Raw genomic sequence first — 12,093 nt, forward strand, 5'->3', positions numbered from 1 at the left:
TAACTTGGCTTTTTTATGTTGCAGGTGAGTATATCAGCTGATCACTTGCGCCGCTTGGCGTACGCAGCCGTCGCGACCTGCTGAGAAAGAGTAAGTAGGTCTGTTTCTGAGATACTCCAGCTGCTTGCTGCTAAGGGCCACATCTGCGAGGCGCAGAGCGCAGGAGCTGTCGCCACACTCTGGTATGGATAAAGACAACAAGGGGAGGAGAAAAAGGGGTTAATAAGGGCCATGGTCATTAAGTACTACATTTATTCCATTCCTGTCATCTCTTTGTCCACTCATCACCTTCCAGATACATAGAGTATTTCAGAGAGTGCCACAGCAAGATGATTTTTACCATAGTATCTAGCGTTGAATTTTGAGGACTCATCTATTAAGAACAAAAGTACTGTGATACAACTACACTTGCTATTTTTATTAATATTATTCGTCACAAGTTTCACACCACGTGGCAGTAACATTGCTGATCCAACAAGCTACTTCCCACACTGATGGGAAAACTTTGAGTCGATGGTAGTCGAGAACGCCTTTAAAGGCAATAAATACGCCATTGCCAACAACTCACTGAGCTTTGACGAGGTCGTGTAATAGAGTTCTTTCTGCGATATCGCAGATGCCTTGGTAGTGACGTAACCACTGAATATGATTGCTGGCAGCAGTGGTCACGAGAAAGTGCGGTCGCAAAAAGAACGGGCTACGTACGGCCACGTGATACTATCGAGCCGGCCGTTGTGGCCGAGCGGTTCTAGGCTACGGTCGCAGGTTCGAATCCTGCCTCGGGCATGGATGTGTGTGATGTCCTTAGGTTAGTTAGGTTTAAATAGTTATAAGTCTAGAGGACTGATGACCATAGATGTCCAGTCCCATAGTGCTCAGAGCCATTTTTTTTTGGTACTACTGAAAGGGGAAGACCATCGTGTTAGGCGTATCGATCTGTTGCTTCGTACTGCATCTGCAGCAGCAGTTTGAGCACAGTTGGCACCACAGCGATACAACGAACTGTTAAAAACCGCTTATAAAACACTAATATGACCTGTTCTTGAGTACTGCTCGACCGTTTGGGATCCCTATCAGGTCGGATTGAGGGAGGTCATAGAAGCAATTCAGAGGCGGGCTGCTAGATTTGTTACTGGTAGGTTTGATCATCACGCGAGTGTTACGGAAATGCTTCAGGAACTCGGGTGGGAGTCTCTAGAGGAAAGGAGGCGTTCTTCTCGTGAATCGCTACTGAGGAAATTTAGAGAACCAGCATTTGAGGCCGACTGCAGTACAATTTTACTGCCACCAACTTACATTTCGCGGAAAGACCACAAAGATAAGAGAGATTAGGGCTCGTACAGAGGCAACAGGCAGTCATTATTCCCTCGTTCTGTTTGGGAGAGGAACAGGGAGAGAAGATGATAGTTGTGATGCGATGTACCCTCCGCCACGCACCATACGGTGGATCGCGGAGTATGCATGTAGATGTAGTAGATGTACTACAAGGACAGCTCCGAGCCAGACGCCCTGTCGCGTGCATTCCACGAGCCCCAAACGACCGCCGTTTGCGACTTCAGTGGTGTCAAGCGAGAGCTTATTGGAGAGCAGTATGTTGTGTTTTCTAATGAAATCTGGTTTTTGTTTTTTTTTTTTTGCGGAAGGGAGAAGGCGGGAGTGACCGTGTGAAACAATTGATAAACAGTAAAACACCGGGGAACCAACAATAAACTTATTCGAGTAATAGTATTATAGTCTCTAATAAGAGGGAGTGGTACATATTACTGAAATCGTACGAATTAAAGACAAATGTAAAGAGTACTGGGGCAGACAGTATGCTAAGTATGCTGAAGTGTTCAGTACACCAGAGGTACCAAGCCTTTAAGAAAACAATCAGGATTTGAATATCACAACTTAGTTAATGTACAGAATGGTGCTGGCCGCTGTGACCGAGCGATTTTAGGTGATACAGTCCGGAACCGCGCTGCTGCTACGATCGCAGGTTCGAATCCTGCCTCGGGCTTGGATGTGTATGCTGACCTTAGGTTAGTTAGGTTTAAGTAGTTCTAAGTTCAAGGGGACTAATGACCTCCGATGTAAGTCCAATAGTACTTAGAGCCGTTTTTTGAACAGAATGGTTATAATTCAACTTTCGCTACTTGGGAGGGTTGCCATAAAAATGAGTGATTGTTTTATTAACATTAATTGTCTTTTGTTAATTTTGCACCGTGTTTACGATACAGGTTACAAAAGTTGCTCGATGTCACGACCATTTGCACAAAGGGCAGCCTGGAACTGCAGTAGAGACACCATTTCACCATTGTTAGCATCGCTTGTTGAAACGGTGGACTACGCAATGCTCAGCTGTAGTGATAAATCACGTGGGCTGCCTGAAGATCGCACAATGCGTCCAGCATTCTCAGCCACGGGAACAGTGGTTTTTTCAACAATTTGTAGAGCTGTTGGCTGTCGGCCTCTCTCAGGAGCAATTCCCAAATCGCCAGTTAATTCGGACTTCGGATCTTGAACCCTTGTCTGGAAAGACGACCTCTCCGTATTCCGTTAATGCGTCGATATCGAAAATAGCAGCAGCACCATTTGTGTTGCTTTGGTAAAACAGTTGTTCTGCTCACTTGCCTTGACTGATGTTGCCTGTCTGAAACCTGTACTGCTTAACCACGATATCGTTGCACTTAGTCTCGCGTTGCCGTTACCGGAAACACGCGGTGACGTTACAGTAAAGAAGTACGTTAGCGGCTAAGGAAAACCCATCGCAATGTGATTGATACCAAGGCAATTGTGCGTATAGGCCTACTATTAAGTCCGCGTGCCCTTGTGAAATATTACGATGAGAACTCAGAATAAACCAACGGAAGCGTCCTCTCTTCCAGGTGCAGCTAAATTGTGGTCTACTAATGTACGGACGCCCAGCGACAACGCAAATCCTGTCCACTGTATTATCCGGGCTGTTATGCCGTGGTCGGTTGATGAATTCTGTATCAGTTCCCAGCGTTTCGTCCCCGTCTGCGAAGATGATCTTCAAGGGGGTCTGTAGCTCGATGGAATGTCCAACGCACCCACTGACTCGCTACCAAGATTATTTATTCGCTACTGACTGCCGCTAAATTCCGTGTCCGAGCGCTCACGCGACGAGGCGTGACGTCACGTGCTTTGAAAACGTCAGTGCAATTGGCCGCTGTCCGCTGCCGTCGATCGCCGTTGCCATCACCCAGTGGTGGACGGGTGGTACACATCTTCTTAAACACCGGCATCCATATTCCGTTTAATTTCACGCCCTCCTCCTTTCGATTGAAATTATTTGGGTGTTTGGCGATTTCGATTGCCTCCCTGTAGAGCCTTTCGTAGTATCCGCTCGTGGCCGCTAGTACTTGCGTCTCCTCGAAACGAATATTGTGGTTACCTGGCAGAAAAGCATGCTCCGCAACAGCTGATCGTTCCGTTTCTCCTCTTTTACAATTTCCCTTGTGCTCTTCCAAACGTTTTGAAATAGTTCTTTTAGTGGTACCCACATAAACATCTCAACAGCTGCATGGGATCCTATACACTCCAGCTTTTTCCAATGGTTTGCGAGCGTCCTTGGCAGGTTTAAGGTATTCCTGTATCTTCCTGGTGGGCTTGTAAATTACGGTAATATTCCGCTTCGTCAAGATCCTCCCTATTATTTCCGTTACATTTTTAACAAACGGCAGGAAAACCTTAGATTTTGCAGTAGCCAGTGGGTGTGTTGCACATTCAATCGAGCTACAGACCCGCTTGAAGATCTCCTCCGCAGACGGGGCGAACCTTGGGAATTGGCACAGAATTCATCAACCGACCACGGCATAACAACCCAGATAATTATAAAGGACATGACATTTCCGGCCGTGAAAGTCTACATTTTAGTAATGCAAATCCTGCAGCGCACCGTTTGAACATCATTCCAGTAAAGTTAGTTATCCGTACGGTAAATGGTTCTCCCTCTTCACTGGCTCAAGTAGCGAAAGTTAGTTATAGCCGTTGTGCAAAGTGCGTCTTCTAGACTCAGACTTGGTCTTCTGCTACGTAGGTAGAGGATGTTTCTTTGTATTCGGTAACTACGGTTTCTGTTTATCAAGCGTTCACCAGATGCACAAGAGCGTATCTATTATCTCTAGCTATACTTACGTTCAGCCAGATAACGCTGTTATCTATGAGGAAAAATTTCGCAAATATTCTATCACGCCTTAGCCTTTGATTACACGATTGACACATCACAGGCGCTGTCCCTCATACCATCAAAAAATATGGGAGTAACAAGGCTAGGGATATCAAATGGAACTATTCACCTAAGATTCGGTAGTGGTTAAAGCAAACAGGATTGCCCCATTTATGCGTAGGGCATTAGGAAGCTGCACAATCCCTGCATGAGACATCGCTCATAAAATGCTTTACTAGCGTCACTGGAATTGTTGTTACAGTGTATGAATTCCACACACGGTTGGACTAAATGTCTACAAGGTACCTACATAGGAAAAAACACTAAGCGTCACAGTGTCTTGGCCTAAAGTGTCGTAGAAATTCTCAAAATCTGAACTGGCGGGCATTTAGCGATGATATCCCACATATCGCGCAAAACTGGTTTTTAGCGTAGAATACTTTTGAACCCTAGAGATTACTCTCGTAAGGACCATAAAGCTAAAACAATAATAATAATAATAATAATATTCACGATCGTAAAAACGCAAGCATTCGTCTTATCTCGGTATGAATGCCGCAGAAAGTTACGCCACAAAATAGGGAGGTTAAGATTCAGTTAATCGATTTCCAATATTATAGGAGTTTTGCTCAGTTTTCATAGTACCATGTCTTCGTGTGTAGAATAGTCATGTTTCATAATTCACAACTTCATGGGGAAAGGTAACGCTTTATTGACGCGAGATACTGTGGCAACGTACATCTAGAGAACTTAATAGGCGTTTAAGACTTACGTTAAAGAGCGTTAATATGTTTGGCTGCCAGTCGTATGTACAACAAGACGGAGTTGCCATCTCTCACATTTTGCAGCAGGTCTCGTAAGTTTCGGACCACATCTTGGAAAATGTCCACAGTACCTTCACTTCACTTCACTGCGCGGCAAGCTGTCCATCCACTTTTCCGCCCTAAACAAGTGTTTCTACTGTTGGTTGCACAGCAGACCTGTGACATACTCTGATCCCCACATGATCCTATGGTTTTCCCTCTGCTGCTACTTGCATTCATCGTGACTGCACTAGCGCACGTTTCCACTAACCTGCCCCCTCTTTCTGGTACAGCTTTTGCGTGAGAAACTTCTCTCATCTATTCCTTCTAGTACCTCTTCATTTATTACGCTACTTGTGCACATAATTTTAATGGCGTGGTTTCGCACATTTAAGATCCTTACAGATTCAGCTTCTTTGGTTTTCCTTATTTGTTTGTCATACAAAGCTGTCCTAGAGAAGTGTAGCTTTAGGAACTGTTTCTTTTGTTTTGTATAAAATAGTGATACCAATTCTTGTTGAAGAAAGGTCTCCTTTTATCAGGCATAATGCCCATTGTTTGCTTTTTATATTTCTGTTGATTTGGCAAAGATTTAAATCTCCAGCCTACCACTGTGCTTAATATTACATCTTCCTTATAACATTTATGATAATACAAAGCATAACTGTTCCATTTTACAGTACTGAATGTCGCTCTGACCCTGCAAATACCGTGAGAGTATAGCAATGATTATTTTCCCTTACCTTACAAACTGCAGCGTCAATATTTCTTGTGCAGTACATTTACGTTTAGTGTATTCGTTATGCTGATCTTCGGCCAAATACATTTATTCCTCCTTTTTGCTCTAAATTAATCTAAGTAATATTTTCAAGCGTGAGATGTTAAATTGAACATCGCATAGTTCATATCATCCACTCTTGTATTCTCCGGTAGTGGGAAGAAAATGTTTTTCGGGAACTGTGATGGTACATATCCTTTTGCACACATTGCAGGCAGCAGATCATATCACTGTGTTTATGTTAGCACCAAGAATTTAATACCATGGCGTCTTCCGGATTCTGGTAATCACGATGCCTGCATCGTTCGACACAGTTCCGCACTGTCGCCTGATAAACAAAGTAAGAGCCTACGGAATATCAGACCAGCTGTGTGGCTGGATTGAAGAGTTTTTAGCAAACAGAACACTGCATGTTGTTCTCAATGGAGAGACGTCTACAGACGTTAAAGTAACCTCTGGCGTGCCACAGGGGAGTATTATGGGACCATTGCTTTTCACTATATATATATATATATATATATATATATATATATATATATATATATATATATATATATATATATGACCTAGTAGATAGTGTCGGAAGTCCCATGCGGCTTTTCGCGGATGATGCTGTAGTATACAGAGAACTCGCAGCATTAGAAAATTGCAGCGAAGTGCAAGAAGATCTGCATCGGATAGGCACTTGGTGCAGGGAGTGGCAACTGACCCTTAACATAGACAAATGTAATGTATTGCGAATACATAGAAAGAAGGATCCTTTATTGTATGATTACATGATAGCGGAACAAACACTGGTAGCAGATACTTCTGTAAAATACCTGGGAGTATGCGTACGGAACGATATGAAGTGAAATGATCATATAAAATTAATTGTTGGTAAGGCGGGTAGCAGGTTGAGATTCATTGGGAGAGTCCTTAGAAAATTTAGTCCACCAACATAGGAGGTGGCTTACAAAACACTCGTTCGACCTATACTTTGAGTATTGCTCATCAGTGTGGGATCCGTACCAGATCGGGTTGACAGAGGAGATAGAGAAGATCGAAAGAAGAGCGGCGCGTTTCGTCACAGGGTTATTTGGTAACCGTGATAGCGTTACGGAGATGTTTAGCAAACTCAAGTGGCAGACTCAGCAAGAGAGGCGCTCTGCATCTCGGTGTAGCTTGCTCGCCAGGTTTCGAGAGGGTGCGTTTCTGGATGAGGTGTCGAATATATTGCTTCCCCCTACTTATACCTCCCGAGGAGATCACGAATGTAAAATTAGAGAGTTTCGAGCGCGCACGGAGGTTTTCCGGCAGTCGTTCTTCCCGCGAACCATACGCGACTGGAACAGGAAACGGAGGTAATGACAGTGGCACGTAAAGTGCCCTCCGCCACACACCGTTGGGTGGCTTGCGGAGTATAAATGTAGATATAGATGTAGATAAGACATTTGTTCACTGTGTACTTGTTTCATTCCTGTCTTCACTTCGCTCCTTTCACTGCCCCTTCGAAGTTAATATGTAACGGCAGTGGCGAGAAGTTGCTTCTCCTAGCGATCTATTTATCAAGTATCCCCGTAGCCCAGTAATTTGAAGTAAGAACTGTAATTAGATGGGCGGGAATATGGAGTGATACGGTCAGTGGTGGTCAGAGGTGCGTGCTCGCGCTCGCCCCCCTTTGCCCGCCGGTGTTCTGGAAGCGGCGACGCCCGCAGCCACGCATGCGCACAAACGATGCGCAGAGTGGCCCACTTTCTCGCCGCGTGGGTGACGTGCCAACCTCCGCGTTGTCGGAGAGCCGTCCCTGCAGACCCAGCTGCCATCGTGCTCGAAGAAAAGAACTTCCCCGTCGACAACTAGATCATTAGAGACGGACCACAAGCTCGGACCGATTGAAGGATGAAGAAGGAAATCGGCCGTGCTCTTTCGAAGGAACCATCCCGGCATTACCCTGCAACGAATTCACGGCAACGACTTAAATCTGAATGGCGGGACGCAGCTTTGAACCATCGTCCCCCAGAATGCGAGCCCAATGTACTGACCGCCGCGCAACCTCGCTAGGCACCGTGATCGATACGAGCCGTAATTTCAACTCCGGCCATGGTGTTACTCATACAGGTTGCGTTGTTCTGAAAGGTGCTGTGTTTCATATAACTCGACATCTAATGAACTTTGGGAGAAAAAAGTGAAGTTGGTCTGATGTACCAACTAAGTTTTTTTTCCCATCCTCCTCCTCCGTAGTTGAGTGGTCATCGCAGCTGATTGCCATGCTGGGGACGCGGATTCTATTCTTGATACTCAAAGAATTTTGTCCTGGGTGGGAAGACTGCCGCGTGGGGTCGGCTGAGGAGCTGCTCCACAGATTAGCAGTGTTCCCAAGGTCAAGAAACCCGACAGCGACGGGCAGGAGGGTGTGCTAACCCTCCGTACAGCATCCGATGAAGCCATTGACAGAGGATCACACAACGGTCAGTTGGGGGCGGCTGGCCCGTCTAGGGCCGGAACGCGGAACTTGTACTTGTGTTCCCCTTGTGGATGCATTAAAAACGAAATTAAGAAAAAAATCGGGGCAAATATATGCAGAATTTTTGTAAATGAAATGGAGGTGCGTCTAGTAATCTGTGACATAATGAGAAGGAACGTAGACTTCTGTAGGACAGAGAAGTAACTATAAGGAATGTTTAAATAAAACATTTTGGTGGGGCCTACTTAATCTGTATGCATCATATGTGCAAACAGAACTGTGTGTCATTACACAAAAATATGCACTGAAGAGATTAAATATAACACGTATTAATATAAAAAGGCGAATCGGGTCTGCAAATTTAATGCTACACTGAAGAGCCAAAGAAATTTGTACACCTGCATATAGAAGGAGATAATATTAACCTGTCCAGTTATGTACTGGTTCATTTGAACATGGGATCCTTCTGTTTAAATCATTCTTAGTTGCTCAGATAGTGCAGTGACTAATCAGTGCTTGGTGGCTGTCTGGAATGTGCATTTGTCATTCTCGCCCAGTCAAGTTTAGTGCTTATCTGTCAGCCGACTTATGGAATGCTATGAATATAAACAGGCATAGATAGCAGACCATGTTAACCGGAGTAGCTACTATAAGGAACGGACGCATTTCGCATGTCTGATTAAGAATACTTATTGTTCTTGGATTCTCATCCTAGACCCCCCTCTCTCTCTCTCTCTCTCTCTCTCTCTCTCTCTCTCTCTCTCGTCTTCTTGCGGAATTCAAACTTTGATAAATCGTTGTCTCCATACCTTTTGTCATTTTTCTTGCCCTTGGTAGCCTCTTCCTTCTTGTAGAACAATTTTCGTTTCATTGTCTCATAAGCCATCGCCTACAAATGTCGTAATAGGCGTATTCGATTATTTCATGGATGTAATTATATATTTGCCTTGTGTAGGTTCATATAATTCGTGACTGTTTTATTTTTCAACACTGTGTCTCTATCACAGCGCTGTAGTTCTTTTTGTTCAAATCCTCTCAAGTTAAGCCAGATCTGACAGCTTGTCAAATTAATATACTTCTTAAAAGTTTCAGACTGTCTGCGAGTTTTGGATCAGGCTCCGATATCAGCTTGTCTCTCCTTTGAGCAGCTGATTGATGTGTAATGAAATCATCCACTATTAATTTACTATGTGCCTTCAGCCAGAGTCAATTGGAACAGTGATTATGGCACTATTCGCATTTGCCGGAGAAGCGTAGATCTCAAGCTTGTCTTTTTTCTTCTAGTATGGGGTCTGCAGCACTCAAGACTAGGATTTTTGAATTTGGGTGTACTATCTGTCTGTGTATTGTGTAAAATTTATTCTGTGTGTAATCTACATCAACATGACTAAATGTACATGACTACTCTACAGTTCACAGTTAAGTGCCAGGCAGAGTCTTCTTCGAATTGCCTTCGAGTTACTTCTCTACCGTTCCACTCTCGAACAGCGTGCGGAAAAAGACGAACACTTAAATCTTTCCGTGCGACAGTTTCTCTTAATTTATTACAGTGATCATTTCTGCCTGTATAGGTAGCCGACAACAGAATATTTTCGCATTTGGAGGAGAAATTTAGTAATTAAAATTTCACTAGAAGATCCTTTGTTTCAATGATGGTCACCCGAAGCCCGCTTATCAGATCCATGGCCCCTCCCCCTTATTTCGCGATAATACACAACGAGTGGCCCCACTTTGACACTTTTTATGTCCTCCGTCAATACTATCCGATGCAGATTGCACAGCACACAGCAATACTCCAGAAGAGTGCGGACACGCGTGGTGTAAGCAGTCTCTATAGTAGGCCACCTAGTAATCCCCAAGTAGTTAGTTGAATTCACAACCATTAGATTTGCATAATTTATGGAGTCACCGAAATTTAGCTTATTCCTTTTATTACTTATCTGGATGGCTTCACACTCTTCATTATTTAGAGTCAATTGCCACCTTTCTCACTATACAGCTATTTCGTCTAGATCATTTTGCAGTTGGTTTTGACCTTTTGGTGACTTCATGAGGCGGTAAATGACAGCATAATCTGCAAACAGTCTAAGAAGGCTGCTCAGATTGTCTGCTAACTCGTTTATACAGGGTGTTCATTTTAACTGAAGTCACTGAAATGTCTCTAAAACTGCACCTCGAATAAAAAAAAAGAGTTAAAATTGCAATTTGTTTGTCTCGGAGGGGACATCGAATATCACACTCGAACCCACATCCCTCATCTTGCGTGGGTGGCGGGGGCAACTTTGAAATCTTCGAAGAAAACCTCCCATTTTTATTGTAGATCACAATTCTGTGGCAAAATCTATATTGGTTTTGTCTGAAGCATTTTCTTCGTTTCGCCACAGATGGCGCTGTAATGCGACAAATAGAAGTGGCTACCTAGTCGTAATTTACGACATGCTACTAAACGGCCCTTGAACATCCAGTGGCACGTGAAACCCCAGCTCCATGCTGCCAGGCTAGGACAGGCCAGTATTTCATAACTTCTAATTGGAAATGCCATTCACATTGCTGTGTTGCTCCGAAATATCGCGCCATCTTGGCCGTGTAGCGAACTTAGACGTATTATAACAGGTCGTACACTGTACCGGAGCTCACGTATCGTGCGGACGTAGAACAGATAGGGGCTCTATATACTAAAATACCTACGCAGTGTTTATTGCCTGCACACCTACTGTTGTTTGGGTAACAGACGTGCAAGTGGACGTTGATTGTTGCAACCACAGAAGAAAAAACTGAAATGATCCTGATATACGGAGACTGTAGGAGAAATGTTGAAGCTGTCGTTGCCTTGTATGACGAGCGTTAACCAGTGAAAGCTCGCTCTCGTTCATTCCTTTACAAGGTTGGGAACCACTTTGGATGATGGCAGCGTACAGACCGGCAAAAGGAAACGCAGTAAACGTGTTACAGGAGAAGCTAATGAAATGCTGTGCTGCCGGCAGTGCACAGCTCACGGATAAGCGCCCGTGAATTACACCGTGATTCCGGTATATTCGTAAGTGGTATTGTCAAGAACTTAATGGCGCAGATTTTCGTAACCGGGTAGTGTTTTGTGGATGGGCACGTCAACAAAATACGCAAACTTTCCCCACATTCCTTGCCTATGTATACTATTTTCCGATGAGTACAGATTCACAAACCATGGTATCGTTAATCGTCATAACATGAATTACTTGAGTATGGACAATCACCACTATTTACGACAAGCTGACCGTCAACGTGATTAGTCGGTTAACATGTGGTGTGCCGTCATGGGGAACCAACTCATTGGTCCAGATTTTATTGACGACACGTTGAATGTACACAAACATTGAACGCTTTTGGAATAGGAACTATCGGTACGTCTGCAGAAGTTGCTGTGGACATTCGACAATGTCTTTGGTTTCAGTATGACAGTTGCCCAGCGCATTGCGCAATTGAAACATTTGTGTACATTGGTCGGTGGATTGGCAAAGGTGGCCCTATTAATTGGCCCGGAAGGTCGCAGGATTTGACGCCGCGGATCTTTCTGTTGGGATATTTAAAAGATAAGGTGTATCAGCAAGTGTCAACAGGGTGTGAAGGCATGATCGGCCGCGACACAAACGCATGTGCCGACTGAGACCTGGTACTTAGGGAAAGGTAGGATTCTGTATGCACGGGACCGTAATCAGCTACCGTTGGTTGCTCAGTTTTTTAAATCAAGTACACTTTATTTGGAAACAATTGCAAATAACGTTGACAATAAGGAACAATTATCAAATTTGATTGTTAAGACACAATGTCTAATTAAAAAATTCAAATGGCTCTGAGCACTATGGGACTTAACATCTATGGTCATCAGTCCCCTAGAACTTAGAACTACTTAAAC

The 12,093-nt window shown here is 44.1% G+C and overlaps 1 protein-coding gene across 1 annotated transcript in view; it reads left to right on the top strand.

Moving 5' to 3' along the window:
- The window catches only part of LOC124595214 (actin cytoskeleton-regulatory complex protein PAN1-like), a 553,071-nt gene that overhangs the window by 95,220 nt on the left and 445,758 nt on the right, over positions 1–12,093 (top strand). The window lies entirely within an intron of this gene.

This window comes from Schistocerca americana, chromosome 1 (assembly GCF_021461395.2).
Source record: "Schistocerca americana isolate TAMUIC-IGC-003095 chromosome 1, iqSchAmer2.1, whole genome shotgun sequence".
NCBI lineage: Eukaryota > Metazoa > Arthropoda > Insecta > Orthoptera > Acrididae > Schistocerca > Schistocerca americana.